This window comes from Phacochoerus africanus, chromosome X (assembly GCF_016906955.1).
Source record: "Phacochoerus africanus isolate WHEZ1 chromosome X, ROS_Pafr_v1, whole genome shotgun sequence".
Taxonomy (NCBI): domain Eukaryota; kingdom Metazoa; phylum Chordata; class Mammalia; order Artiodactyla; family Suidae; genus Phacochoerus; species Phacochoerus africanus.
Window position 1 is genome coordinate 111,484,396 of NC_062560.1, and position 12,803 is coordinate 111,497,198.

Below are 12,803 nucleotides of genomic sequence, written 5' to 3' on the forward strand. Positions count from 1 at the left end.
AAAAAAATGGAGTCTGTCTTGATCTTCAAAAATGTCAAACTGGTAAACACTTCACTTTTTTTTTTTTTTTTTGCACATATAAATCTAAGAGCCAAGCCTAGCTTGAGGAAGATTTAAGAGACATAAAATTTGTCTGAGGTATCTGCCAAATCTCTGCAGCAGAGACAGAAACCCTGGAAAAGCTGACATAGTCATAACTCTCACAACATCACCAGCAGGTCTGTGCAGGGTTGGACGTACAGAAAGTCACTGTTCTTTCCCTCAAACTGTTTGTAAACACAGAAATAGATCGTTTGCTTATCAGCTATCTGGTAGCTCATCTTTGTCTATATATGTGCCACAGAGGAGAGATACAGGAAAAAAAAAAAAAGAATAAATCTCTACTGGCAGGTATCCCAATTTTCAGTGGAGTAAATTTTCATTTATATGATGGACCTGTTTCTTGAACCCTTCTCTTTCTTCCATTTGCTCTTGCACACTTATTCTTATATGTACACCAGAACTGTCTGTCTGGAAGGCATGAAAAAGGGGTATTTACAAGTATCCAGTGCAGTGCCTAGCAGAGTGATTTGCACATAGTCAGCCCACAAAAATCCGTCAAATGAATTGAAACACTACCTGTAATGTCTATGTGCAATTTATTTGATCATGGAGCAGGAGAACTATGCATTCTTTCTCCTGAAGTATTCAACGAGACTTCCCTACAAGGTAATACCATTTTATTCCAACAATTCATGCTTAGGACTTCTCTCCTTTAAAGAGCATCCATCTTTGCACAATGGGGATTATTTGTAAGGAAAATGAAGGACAGACCACACGTCAGGATCCTGAATGACGGCATGAACCCTGATACGTTTTTGTAGAGACAATCAGATATCTCATATTCACCTGATTGTGTGGTTGTTACGGTAATCCACTACATATGTCTAAGATCACTTAACAATGCAAGACTATAGTGCACGCAGGGGCTGCATTCTGTAAACAGGATTAACAGTTGAATTCAACCAAGGTCTTCCCTGGGGACGGATTGCTGGAAAATACATCTACATGACATTTAAAAAAATAAATTAACCAATGACACTGGCTCCCATGAGACACATTGTTTCTTGTACATTCAATTCTATCACAGCTTTCCGTAGCTCTCTGCTGACATCCCCGTCCCAAAAGACATAGAATTTCAAAACAGAAAGACAAACAGAGCAATTGGAGCTCTTCTGTCTCTCCTGCATGAAGTGTTATACACACAGAGGAAAGATTTCTGTACATTAACACAAAGTGAACCGTGACGTGATGAGATCATGTCGGTCTGGCCTATCCTTGTTATGCTGTGGTCACATATAACTTGCCCAAGGGAATAGACAAAGTCTGTGTGCATACTGACAAAGACTGGCAGAGGCAGCAGGAAAATGAAGAGAGCTGTGTTAAGGTGGGGCCAGGGGAAGGGGGTTGCTTTTTCTTTATAGAAAAAAGTTCCGTATTATGATTACTTTTCCTTCCACTTTTATTTAATTAATTTCCCTCATCTGCAAAATTGGGCTAACTACTGTATTGAACATTTTTACTCTGAGGATGAAGTAAAATACCAGTGGATTGCCCGGCATGCAATGGTTAACCCATACAATCCACATTGATATACGGTTAGCATGAGCTAAACACCTACTATGTACCAGGCACCAGACTCCAAGAAAATGTAAACTGTGGGAGGAAAAGGTGTCGCTGGAAAGAAAAGCATGGAGCTCATTTTCAAAGGTTTTATGAAGCTGTTTAAGAAATTCGGATTTTTATCTTGAGGATAATGGGGAGCCTTTGAACTATATTAGATAGGGCTGGATAGCTTTAGACTTGTGATTTAGAAGCATCATTCATTCTGTCAGCACTGGTGGAGAAAGGATTGTAAGGGAGGCAGGCTTCAGGCAGTAATAATCCTGCAGAGAAGTCATATATGTTGTGGGGTAGGAGGGGGCGGTGTACCCCAAACTAACGCAATGGCAATAGAGATGGACATGAGGAAAACACGTTTTAATAACTTTTAAAAATGTACATTATAGAGGGATAGAAACAATATGGAAAAAGGCTAAAAACAGAAATCACATAACTTTCTACTTATAGGAAAAGTCTATATAATTTTTTGTGTTTAACATTAGAAGACTTTTCCTAAGTATGTACACACAGATGTGTGGGGTGGTTGCACATGTGTGATATGTGTGTGTATGAGTATTCAAACCGGGACCTGTCAACTTCATAATCTGAATTTTCTCTTAATATAACAAACAAATTTCTACATCAGTAAATGTTCTTTGGTAACATAAATTAACACAGTTACTCAGTAACCCATAGATGTGCCGTAATTGAATTAATTCAAAACTCTCGTATTGGACATTTAAAATGATATCTTTTTCTTTTTCTTTCCTCCTTTCATTTTTATTTTCACTTTTACTATTGTAAACTCTAGGATAGACATTCTGGGAGCTAAATTTTTACAAACATCACATTTATTTCCTCAGCCTAGAGCCCTATAAGTTGAAGTGGAAGGTTGAAAGCTATGTGCAGTTTTAAGGTTTTTGATACATACTGACAAACTTTCCAGAAAGGCTGTATCCCGCTAACTGTGTCCATGAGTAGGAGGAGACCCATTTCAGAGTGATTTCGAGGATGGAGTCCACTGGATTTCGTGGGTGGAGAGGAGGAATAGATCCTTGGCAGAGTATCAGGGCAGGAGCAATGTGCACTCTGCCAAGAGGAACAAAGCAATGGGCAGGCCTAAGGGACAGATGGCTGGCTGGATATATGATGAGAAAAAAAAAAAGACAAAGTAACCATAGGAGAGTGGGAGAAAGTGAAAAAAAAAAAAAAAAAGGAAACCTCTAGTGAAGCTATATACCCAGGGCACTTTAATTTCCTGCTTTATTCTGCAAGAGTACCAAATGCAGCCAGCAGCTAATCTTTCTGGAGTGTTTGGCACTCTGTGGTACCAAGGTCCAGAGTTATATTCATGTGAACATGTTGGTCCGTTCGTTTCATCCATTCACCATTTATGAGATGTTTACCATGTACCAAGTACTGTTCTGGATGCTTTGGGTTTGGAAATAAATAAGACCTGGTCCCTGCTCTCAAAGAGCTCATAGTCTAGGGAAGAGGCAGACGCATCCACAGACCAACACACTACGGTGTGGTACAAGCTAGAACAGAGGTTAAGTGCAGGGTCCTGTGGAAGTAGGAGCCTAATACTGCTTCACTGTGGGCATGCATACGTGTGTGTGGTGGCAGGAGGGGAGGTGCACAAAAGCCTTCACAGAGGTGTTGATATTTGAGCTGAGTCTTGAAGGAGGAGTTTCTCAGATGGCTAAGGATCACAGAGCAGACTCACACTCCTCGTATATTTGTGCCACTGCTTTCAAGGACACTCAGTGAGACCGTGAGGACGCTCGTGTGCCATCTAAACCCATGTGTGACAATAGGCTCCACAGTTAGCTTAATGGACATATATGTACACAGCCTGACTTAGGCAATGATATGCTCACTTTAGCATTTAAAGGATAAGAAGAAAGTGGCATAGAGACTTTTAAAATAGTTCAGATGACACTGATAAAATAATAACATTTAAGTCTACCAAGTCCTACAAATTCTACTTCCCAAATAGCTCCAGTCTGTTCCCTCTTCTCATCTGTTGCTCCCTTGGGTTCTTATCATCTCTCTCTGGAACAGAGTACCAGCGTCCTAACTGGTCATGTCCTCTTGTAGGACACACCAAGTTGAAAATCTGATCATGGCACTCCTCTTCAAAAACATTGCTAATGATTTTTTATTGCCTACAAGCAGTATTTTCCAAATTTCAGTCATTTGAGTATTACCTGATTATTTTGCCATATTCACATACCATGTGTTCTATTCTTTATTTACTATTTCTCTCTAAATCAACGTAAAACTGGTTAACTTTCTATTTTCGCTAAGCCATAAACTCAAGAACCTTAGATTCAAGGACATAATTCAGCTTTATGTTTTATAAGCCACATTAGAACATACAATTAATGAAATTTAAAATGTCTGGGGGGGCACAATGTAACTACTAATGGTAGATGCCCTACATTCTGAGAAACACCTGCCTACGCGAACATATACAAACTTATCACTGTGTTCAAAGTTCTTCACAAATCAGCCCTGACCTATCTTTCTAGACTCCTCTACCATCATTCCTTCCTTTTCCCGAACAATCTACACCCCTGCCATGCTGAATTCCTCAACATTGAATGGACATGCCTTCCTCATGTGAAATCCCCTGTCTTTCACAGACTGCTCCCTCTCTCTGCAATGCCTCCCCTCCACTGCTCTCTGCCTGGCAAACTCATTATCCTTCGAGACTTATGTGTCATGTCACCTCCTCCCAGAAGCCTTCTTCCTGACTCTCCCTTACAGTTAGCCACTCCTTCCTCCATCCTCCCACAGCGCTTTGCATCTCTCTCCCCAACTAAACCGAGGGAGAGCTCACACCTCGGAACTCTGCTGCATCCCCAAACACTCTATGCAGGGCAAAGGTCATGGAGGAGACCAAGTGCCCCAGAAGGCCACTTAAAATAAAGGCCAAAAAAAAAAAAATCAAATCGGAGTTCCCGTCATGGCGCAGTGGTTAACGAATCCGACTAGGAACCATGAGGTTGCGGGTTCAGTCCCTGCCCTTGCTCAGTGGGTTAAGGATCCAGCGTTGCCGTGAGCTGTGGTGTAGGTTGCAGACACGGCTTGGATCCCACGTTGCTGTGGCTCTGGTGTAGGCAGGTGGCTACGGCTCCGATTGGACCCCTAGCCTGGGAATCTCCACATGCCGCAGGAGCGGCCCAAGAAATAGCAAAAAGACAAAAAATAAAATAAAATAAAATAAAATCCAAAGTACTGTCCAGGGGCAAATAGCTTAGAGGTATGGCATGTTTTGTATGGAGAATCACCTGATTCAGAGTCAGGAACACTGACGATAGTTTTGGCAGACACTATCAGCTACGGCTGCAATAACAGTTAAGCTAATTTGGTTTTGGCAGCTACTTTACAACAGACACATACTGACATAGAAACTAAAAAGTGAATCATTTGGGTTTTTTCTAAGGTGATTGAGCACACCTCACAATAATCTGTCCTTACCACAATTGGAATGTCAAGAACAAAAGTGAAGAGCAGCACCAGCAAACCCTGATGGAAAGAACGTAGGCTCTGGAGTCAGAAATTCATACACTCAAATCCCAACTCAACTCCTTACAATCTATGTGACTTTAGGTAGGTTGTTAAACTTGTTGACATTTTAGTTTCCTCTTCTAGAAAAATGGGAAAAATAGAACCTACTTCATAAGACTCTTAAGATAATGCAACAAAGTGCTTGTTAGATAGCACCTAGAACACTCTGTGGGCTCAAGAAATAGCAACATTATGGTTGCCCAATGAAATGACTACAATTCAGGTAATATGATGCACTAGGCAGCAAATGCATTTTTTAAGAAAATAAATCTATATCACTAGGCTTTAAAAATGACCACTCTAGAGTGTAGCTAAGAATAGCCACAAACAAAACAGTCTATAAAACAAAGCCCTTCTTGGGTTTAAATTAAACTCACACCTGGAACATACCACCATACTCCTTTGTGTTCTCCAAGAATTGATCTCAAATCAGGTTCCCCTAGGATGAAAAAACAAAAATCACCTAATCTTAATTTTTTGCTTTTAATTTGATACAGAATACTATCCAAACTATGTGGATGCCTTAAAGTGTCCTATTACTATCACCCCAAGCTTGTCAACACGATTTCTTTCCCAATCTATCCCTGCTGACACGTTTTACTCTAGTTTGGGAAGCCCACCTATTATACAAGTGCTTCCTCTTCTATAGACCCTTCTCCAATTTCAACCCCGATATTAGGAAGCAGTTTCTCCTCCCCCGCACCCCCCCCCCCACTCCCGCCTGCCTGCCGCCTTTGCCCATTTTAAATCCTCTTTACTCCTTTGGAGCCCAAATTAAAATACAACTTCTTCCCAAAGCCTATCAGGATAGGTCTGGAAACAAGATGAGAGTTTCAAGCCTTCAGCACTTCCAGGATTAGGCTTGACCTTCCATTGATCAACCACCAACCCCATCAGTATCCCCTTCCACTAACCCCTCGGCACTTTTTACACGCGTTTGTAATAATAAAATACAGTCTCGTTTTGCACAGTCTACTTTATTCTGTAGTTGGTGTGCCCCCTAAATGTTTGTCAACATGAATGCTTGCTGGAAAGCCCTAAAGCGCTTGGTTTTTAAAATAGGTCTAACTTGCTTTTTATTCTCACCAGAACACTGCACTGAACCTTAAACACATATTTCTCAAAAGTGAGATGTCTTCCCTCCTCTGCTCCCCATCCCTTCTGGAAATTGAGGGGAAACCCTTTCCGCTCCAAAGACTTGGTCAGGGAAGGGGAAGTGGCTGCAGGGGCCGATAAAGAGATGGCAAAGATCTTGACCTCATTATCAAAGAGGCAGAAAGTGAAAACTTGACATAAAGTCATGCCCGGGACTGGCAAGGCATTCCCAGGCCCCCAAAGGAACTACCGGCCCGACACCCCCTCCCCCGTGGAGGCGGAGCTGGGCGGAGTCAGAGCTGAGGCCTGCGGCCCCGGAAGCTCCCTCCTCCCCAGGCCCCCACAGTCCCACAGTCCCCAGCCTCAGCCGCTCAGGCTTTCTGCCTCTCTGACCTCCAGGTCCCCGGCTACTGAAGCGCTACTCCTTATAGAACCGCGGAAAATCGGACCGGTGCAGCAGCTTCCGGGCGGGCGGTGCCCTCGCGGCGCCCCACGCCGGGCGCCCGTCTTCTGAACTCCCACCTGGCGCTGCCGGCTTGGGCCCGGCGCCCAGGCCCAGGCTCGACTCTCACCGACGCCGCAACCGCTGCGGCGTCTCCTATTGGTTACTTGTTTCCAGGGAAGCCGGAGGCCCGAGCCCTTGTCCTCATGGGAAATGTAGTTTGCGGTCGCTAGAAGCTGTTCTTCCTGCGGGGCGGGGCGGAGGGCGGAATCCAATATTGACATTGGCAAGTCAAGACGGAGAATTATGGGAGATGGAGTCGAGACATTTCTTTTTATATACCCACAATTCCTTCTCTTCTCCCCTCCTTCCGGCCCCCGAAGCTTCTCCACCACGCCCCGCCAGCCGCCTTTCCCCCGTTCTTATTGTCCCCAGAGTTTCGGCTTGAGGAGGGTATTCTGGATGTTGTAGTTTGGATTATGCAATTTTACAGACTCTCCCTGCCTGGGGTATGGGTTGTGCTTGTGGGATCAGATGGAAGTTCTAGATTGATTGTACTGTTGGTTAAGCTGGAGGGGAACACTTTATATCGTGATTTGAAATTCTCGTTGAGTTTTGATTCAGTAGCTTTTTAAAAAATGTTATTTATGCCCTGATAAGTTTAGAATTTTAACTGGTACTTTAAAATTGTCGAGGTATATTCTCTGTGAACCATCTGCATTAGAACTACTTTAAAGTTTCTGGAAAATGTATACTTTATAACTAGGAACCATCTTTTTAACTTCGAAATAGTCTCACAACAGGCATAGAAATGCTATTGAAGTCAGCCCTGAAGAAACCTCTTTAACCCATAATGAACCCACTTTGTTACTGTGAAGAACAGTGACCACAATCATTGGTGTAATACAACAGTTTAGAAAAGATAGACAACTTGAATAATAAGAAATAACTATATTTCTTTAATAAACTATCTTTTTAATTAAAGAGATATGTTTAAAGAGGTGGATAGAGCAATATGTGGGAACACCTGAACACTTTCAAGTGATTAAAAATTTGAAGAAAATAGTTGTTTATTAGGGCAAATTTTACTCCTAACTTTTGACTTTTCTTTTCTTTGTTAGAGATGAATCCTTATAGCTGAATGGATCGTTACAGTTGGGTTACTACAGTTTTACTGATAAGGACAACTTTTTGACTCCCAAATGGAATGAAGGGAAAGAAAGAGGAATTGCATTTTGGTAAGGTAATTGCCTAAAATTTTAAAAAGTGACATTAAGGAATAAGACGGATTCAATAATTTATTCAGCAAACTGCTTTGTGCAAGGCACTGTGTTAGGCACAATTGCTACAGAATTGGAAAGTAATCCTTCCTCTCAAGTAGCTCACAATCTAAGAAGGAAGAGAGGCCATACAACATGCAAAGTGCTCTAGAAAATTCTCTATAAGGTTCTGTAGGACCATAGAAGAGGAAGAACTCATCCCACTTCTGGGGAAAGTAATACTTGAATGATGAGCTTTGAAGAACCAGTGAGATATTTGTCAGATTTGGGGCAGGGAGGTTAATTATATTCCATACGGCAGAATAAGGATGTGAGAGAGTGCGAGGAACAAACAAGAAAGTTCCATACTGCAAGAACTGGATCAGGCAGGAATAGGGGCCATTCCAATGAGTTCAGAATATAACCTGAAAGCAGTAAAGAACCATTAAAGGATTTTAAGCGAGGAAATGATATGATCAGTTGGATTTGATGATAATTTGAATATGAAAAGGGAGGGAAAGGAGTACGCCCATTGAGACCCCCAAGTTCTGATGTGGCAGAGTGCATGGTAGTACCATTCATTGAGACAGGGAACCCAGAAAGAGGAGCACATTTTGTGAGGGATAGGAGGAATTCAGTTTGGGACATTGGGGAGTCTGTGGAACATCTGGGTGGAGATACTAGATATGCTGTCGGGAAATGGAGGTCTGAAGCACGGGAGAGAGGTCTGGGTTGGAACCAAACTATCATAAATGGTAATTGAATAAAATATGAATTAAGTTTCATATAGAGAGCATTTAGAACAGTACATTTAAAAGGACAAAGATGAAGTATGGGACCCTAGAAGTAACCATAGTCAAGTAGAAGGCAGAGGAAGAGCTTCAAAGGACACTGAGAAGGGATAGACGGATAGATGAACCAACAGAAAATAAAGTAGACTCGCTAAAATATTGCACAGAAACGTCGAATAAGAGGACAGACGAGTAACAATAAACTATCCATCTATCCATTCAACAAATATGTATTGAGTACCTACAACTTTCCAGGCACAATTCTAGACGTCAGGGGCAGAGGAGTCGGGGGCTGGGCGTGGGGGTGTGGACCAGGCCATATCCCTTCCCTTTGGAGCTTATCAATAAATTAGATTAATAATTAAAATATATAGCAGTGACAGTGTTTCTACAACACTGAGTTGGAATGTATGCATTTACATATGGACCCTTGATCTATTGTTGGTAGAAAGTATGCTTGAGGGGAGTCCCTATTGTGGCTCAGTGGTAACAAACCTGACTGGTATCCATGAGGATGTGGGTTTGAGCCCTGGCCTTGCTCAGTGGGCTAAGGATCCGGTGTTGCCGTGTCCTTTGGTGTGGGTTGCAGACGTTGCTCAGATCCCATGTTGCTGTGGCTGTGGTATAGGCCGTCAGCTGCATTGGAAATATATCCAAGGAAAAAATGCTTGAGTATAAGAAGATGATTTTGTGAAATAATGGCCCAGGGTAAATCAGTGTGGCTGGATTTAGAGATCAGTTAGTATGCCAAGGTTAAGGCTTAAGAGCCTGTATACAGCTGAAGCATGGCCAGGGTTCAGGTTTATAATATGGAATGTGTTTGGCTTCAGTCGTCAGCTTGGGTTAAGGTTTAGTTGATCTGTTGCTATCTTTACAAGTCAGTGTGGATCTATAGTTAGAAGATCATGGAACCAAGTTTAGGACTCAGCCTGTTATAAGTGTTAGGCCTCAATGTTAAAGCCATGGTTCAGGAGTTCCCATTGTGGCGCAGCGGAAACGAATCTGACTAGGAACCATGAGGTTGCGGGTCCGATTCCTGGCCTTGCTCAGTGGGTTAAGGATCCGGTGTTGCTATGAGCCGTGGTGTAGGTCGCAGATGCAGCTTGGATCATGCATCGCTGTGGCTCTGGCGCAGGCCAGTGGCTGCAGCTCCGATTCGACCCCTAGCCTGGAAACCTCCATATGCAGCCCTAAAAATAAAAAAGGCCAAAAAAAAAGCCATGGTTCAATCCGTAACAAGGATCAGAGCACATTTCTGACGAGCCTGAAACCTCACTCTGAGGCTGCCTTTAGTCCAGTGTGGGCTGGGTTATACTCATTGTGAAGTCAAGGTATAAGATTTGGATTCAAATTTTGGCTAGTATTAGGATTTAGTTTTATATAGGAGAAGGCTCATTCTATCAGCATTCTATCAGTGATCAGTGTTAGTGCTCAGTCTATGGACCAGCCTTGGACCACATCCAGGGTTAGGGCTTAGCTCAAGGTTTGACTTTAGTGTTTAGTCAGTATTGGAATCACTTTTATTTCTCCATTTGGGAGTCAGTAAAGGCCACCAGTGTCATGTCTCTGTTAGAGGTTAGAGTTCATGCTGATTGCTTTGCCTGGGGAAAGGCTAAATAAGAATTTGACCAGAATTTATGTTCAATCTTTCATCAGGAGAAGTTTTACTTAGTGTATATGGTTAGAGTTTATTCTTAGTTCAGCATTAGGCCTCAGTCTATGGTCAATGTTAATGCACAGTCAGTGTCTCAGTTTAATATTCAGTCTGTTGCCATATTAGGGTATTACCTATGATGTGCCCTAGTTTTGTCTCAGACCAAAATTAGCATTTCATTCATGGACAACATAAGAGTATAGTTTGTGGCCAGGAGTTCAGCTATAAGCATGAGCAGGATTTGGGATGCATATTTGGCCAATATAAGTCCAACATGTGGTTTCTGACTTTAGCCAGTGTCAGGGTTCTGTCTTTGCCCATATCTGGAATAGTCTGTGGAGCTAAGTCACAGTAGCTAATGTTGTACCACATTCTGCTGCCAGGGCGTGGTTCAGTCAGTGACCTGTGTTGGCATTTCAACTTGGCCTGTGTCAGAGTTGATTCTGCTGGTAGTAGTCCCATTTGACTTTATGTAGCGGTTCTATTCACTGAGTGCTGGTGTTGGTGCTATCTGATTAAGCTTTTAATTTTCTGTTACCATTCTGAAATGGAATGTTATGTAATTCCGGTGTTGTTCCATACACCATGCACTTATTTTTGCTTCTTTAGACACTTGAAGGAAGCTTGTAACTCTTAGTAGCTGGATATAGTGTTGGGACAGTAATTGGTCAGACATTTTTAGATAAGTTCTTTAATAATGCTGTTAATTTTGGAGAGCTCCTGCTGTGGCAAATGATGTTGATTGGTTAACCCCAAACCTTCAAAACACCCCCTTTCCTTATTTTCCTCAAGATATATACCCTAAAAGCTACCACTGCTTTTCTCAGGTGCTTCTTCATAAATGAGGTACAAAAAGAAATAATGCTTTGACTTACAGAAATAATTATTATTTTCCTGATGAAAGGGGCAAAAAAAATCATGGGAAATGTCCCTTCTGCTTTTTTTAAAAAATTGTAGTATATATAATTTGATATATGGGAAGTTCTATGTACTTAATACGTATGTATTATACGCTATGTATGTATTTTGAAGTGTTCCCATATGTATATACCCGTGACACCATCCCCATAATTAAGGCACTGAATGTATACATCACCTCAGCTCCAAAATTATCCAAAATTATTTTCTTTTTTTTTTTTTTGCTGTTTCTTGGGCCGCTCCCTCGGCATATGGAGATTCCCAGGCTAGGGGTCGAATCGGATCTGAGCCGCGTCTGCGACCTACACCACAGCTCACAGCAACGCCGGATCGTTAATCCACTGAGCAAGGGCAGGGACCGAACCCGCAACCTCATGGTTCCTAGTCGGATTCATTAACCACTGTGCCACGACGGGAACTCCCAAAAATTATTTTCTTTTTGGTCTTTTCTTCCTTCCTTTCTTTTTTTTGGTGTTATAAGAACATGGAACATGAGAGCTATACTTTTAGCATATTTTAAAATGCACAAGGCTGCATTTTTAAGAACAGGCACTGTGTTGTAAGTCTGGAACTTATCGTGTAAAACTTTATACTCATTGGGCAACAACTCCCCATTTCTTCCTCTCCCCAGCTTCTGGCAACCACCACTCTTTTCTCTGCTTTTATGAGTTTGACTATTTTCGTTACCTCATATAAATGGCATCTGCAATATTGGTCCACCTGTGTTTGGCTTTTTCGCTTAGCATAATGTCTTCTCTTGTTTATCTGTGTTGTCAAAAATGGTAAGATTTTCTTCTTTTTGAAGGCTGAATAATATTATATATACATGAATATACCACATCTTATATATGTTTATATACATATATATCAGTGGTATGTCTATTTTCAAATGTTGGAGGACCCTCCATTTTTTTTTCCGCAAAAGCTGCACCGTACTGTTTCCACCAACAGTGTGTAAGCGTTCCAATTTCTCCAGATCCTGGCTGACACTTTTTTTAGCTGATATTTTCCCCCCAGTTTCATTGCGATATAGTTGCCATACAGCACTGTATGGTTTTAAGGTGTGCAGCATAATGATTTGACTTATGTGCATCATGAAATGATTACCACAAGTTTAGTGAACATCCATCATCCCATATAGACACAAAACTGAAGAGACAGAAAAAAATTTTTCCTTGTGATGAGAGTTCTTAGGATGTACTCTCTCTTTCTCCTTCTCTCTTTTTTGCTTAAAGCAAATGAGTTCATTGCTTGCTTACTTTCTTGAACTGCAGTTGATTTGTAATATTGTGTTAGTTTCAGGTATACAGCAAAGTGATTCAATTATTTTTTTTCAGATTTTACTCCATTATAGGTTATTACAAGATATTGAATGTAATTCCCTGCACTGTACAGTAAGTCCTTATTGCCTATCTATTTTATATATA

General features: G+C 41.6%; 1 protein-coding gene across 3 annotated transcripts in view; it reads right to left on the bottom strand.

Moving 5' to 3' along the window:
• The window catches only part of ENOX2 (ecto-NOX disulfide-thiol exchanger 2), a 278,642-nt gene extending 271,735 nt beyond the window's left edge, over window positions 1-6,907 (bottom strand). The window contains exons 1-2 of one of the 3 annotated variants that reach the window (XM_047764464.1): window positions 6,762-6,907; window positions 5,597-5,656 (exon numbers count right to left, since the gene is read on the bottom strand). The gene's annotated coding sequence lies outside the window, so the exon portion shown is untranslated. Of the gene's footprint in view, window positions 1-5,596; window positions 5,657-6,705 lie in introns of all 3 variants that reach the window. The other 2 variants (XM_047764463.1, XM_047764462.1) reach the window with 2 other exon arrangements.
• Between the last annotated feature and the right edge of the window lie 5,896 nt (window positions 6,908-12,803).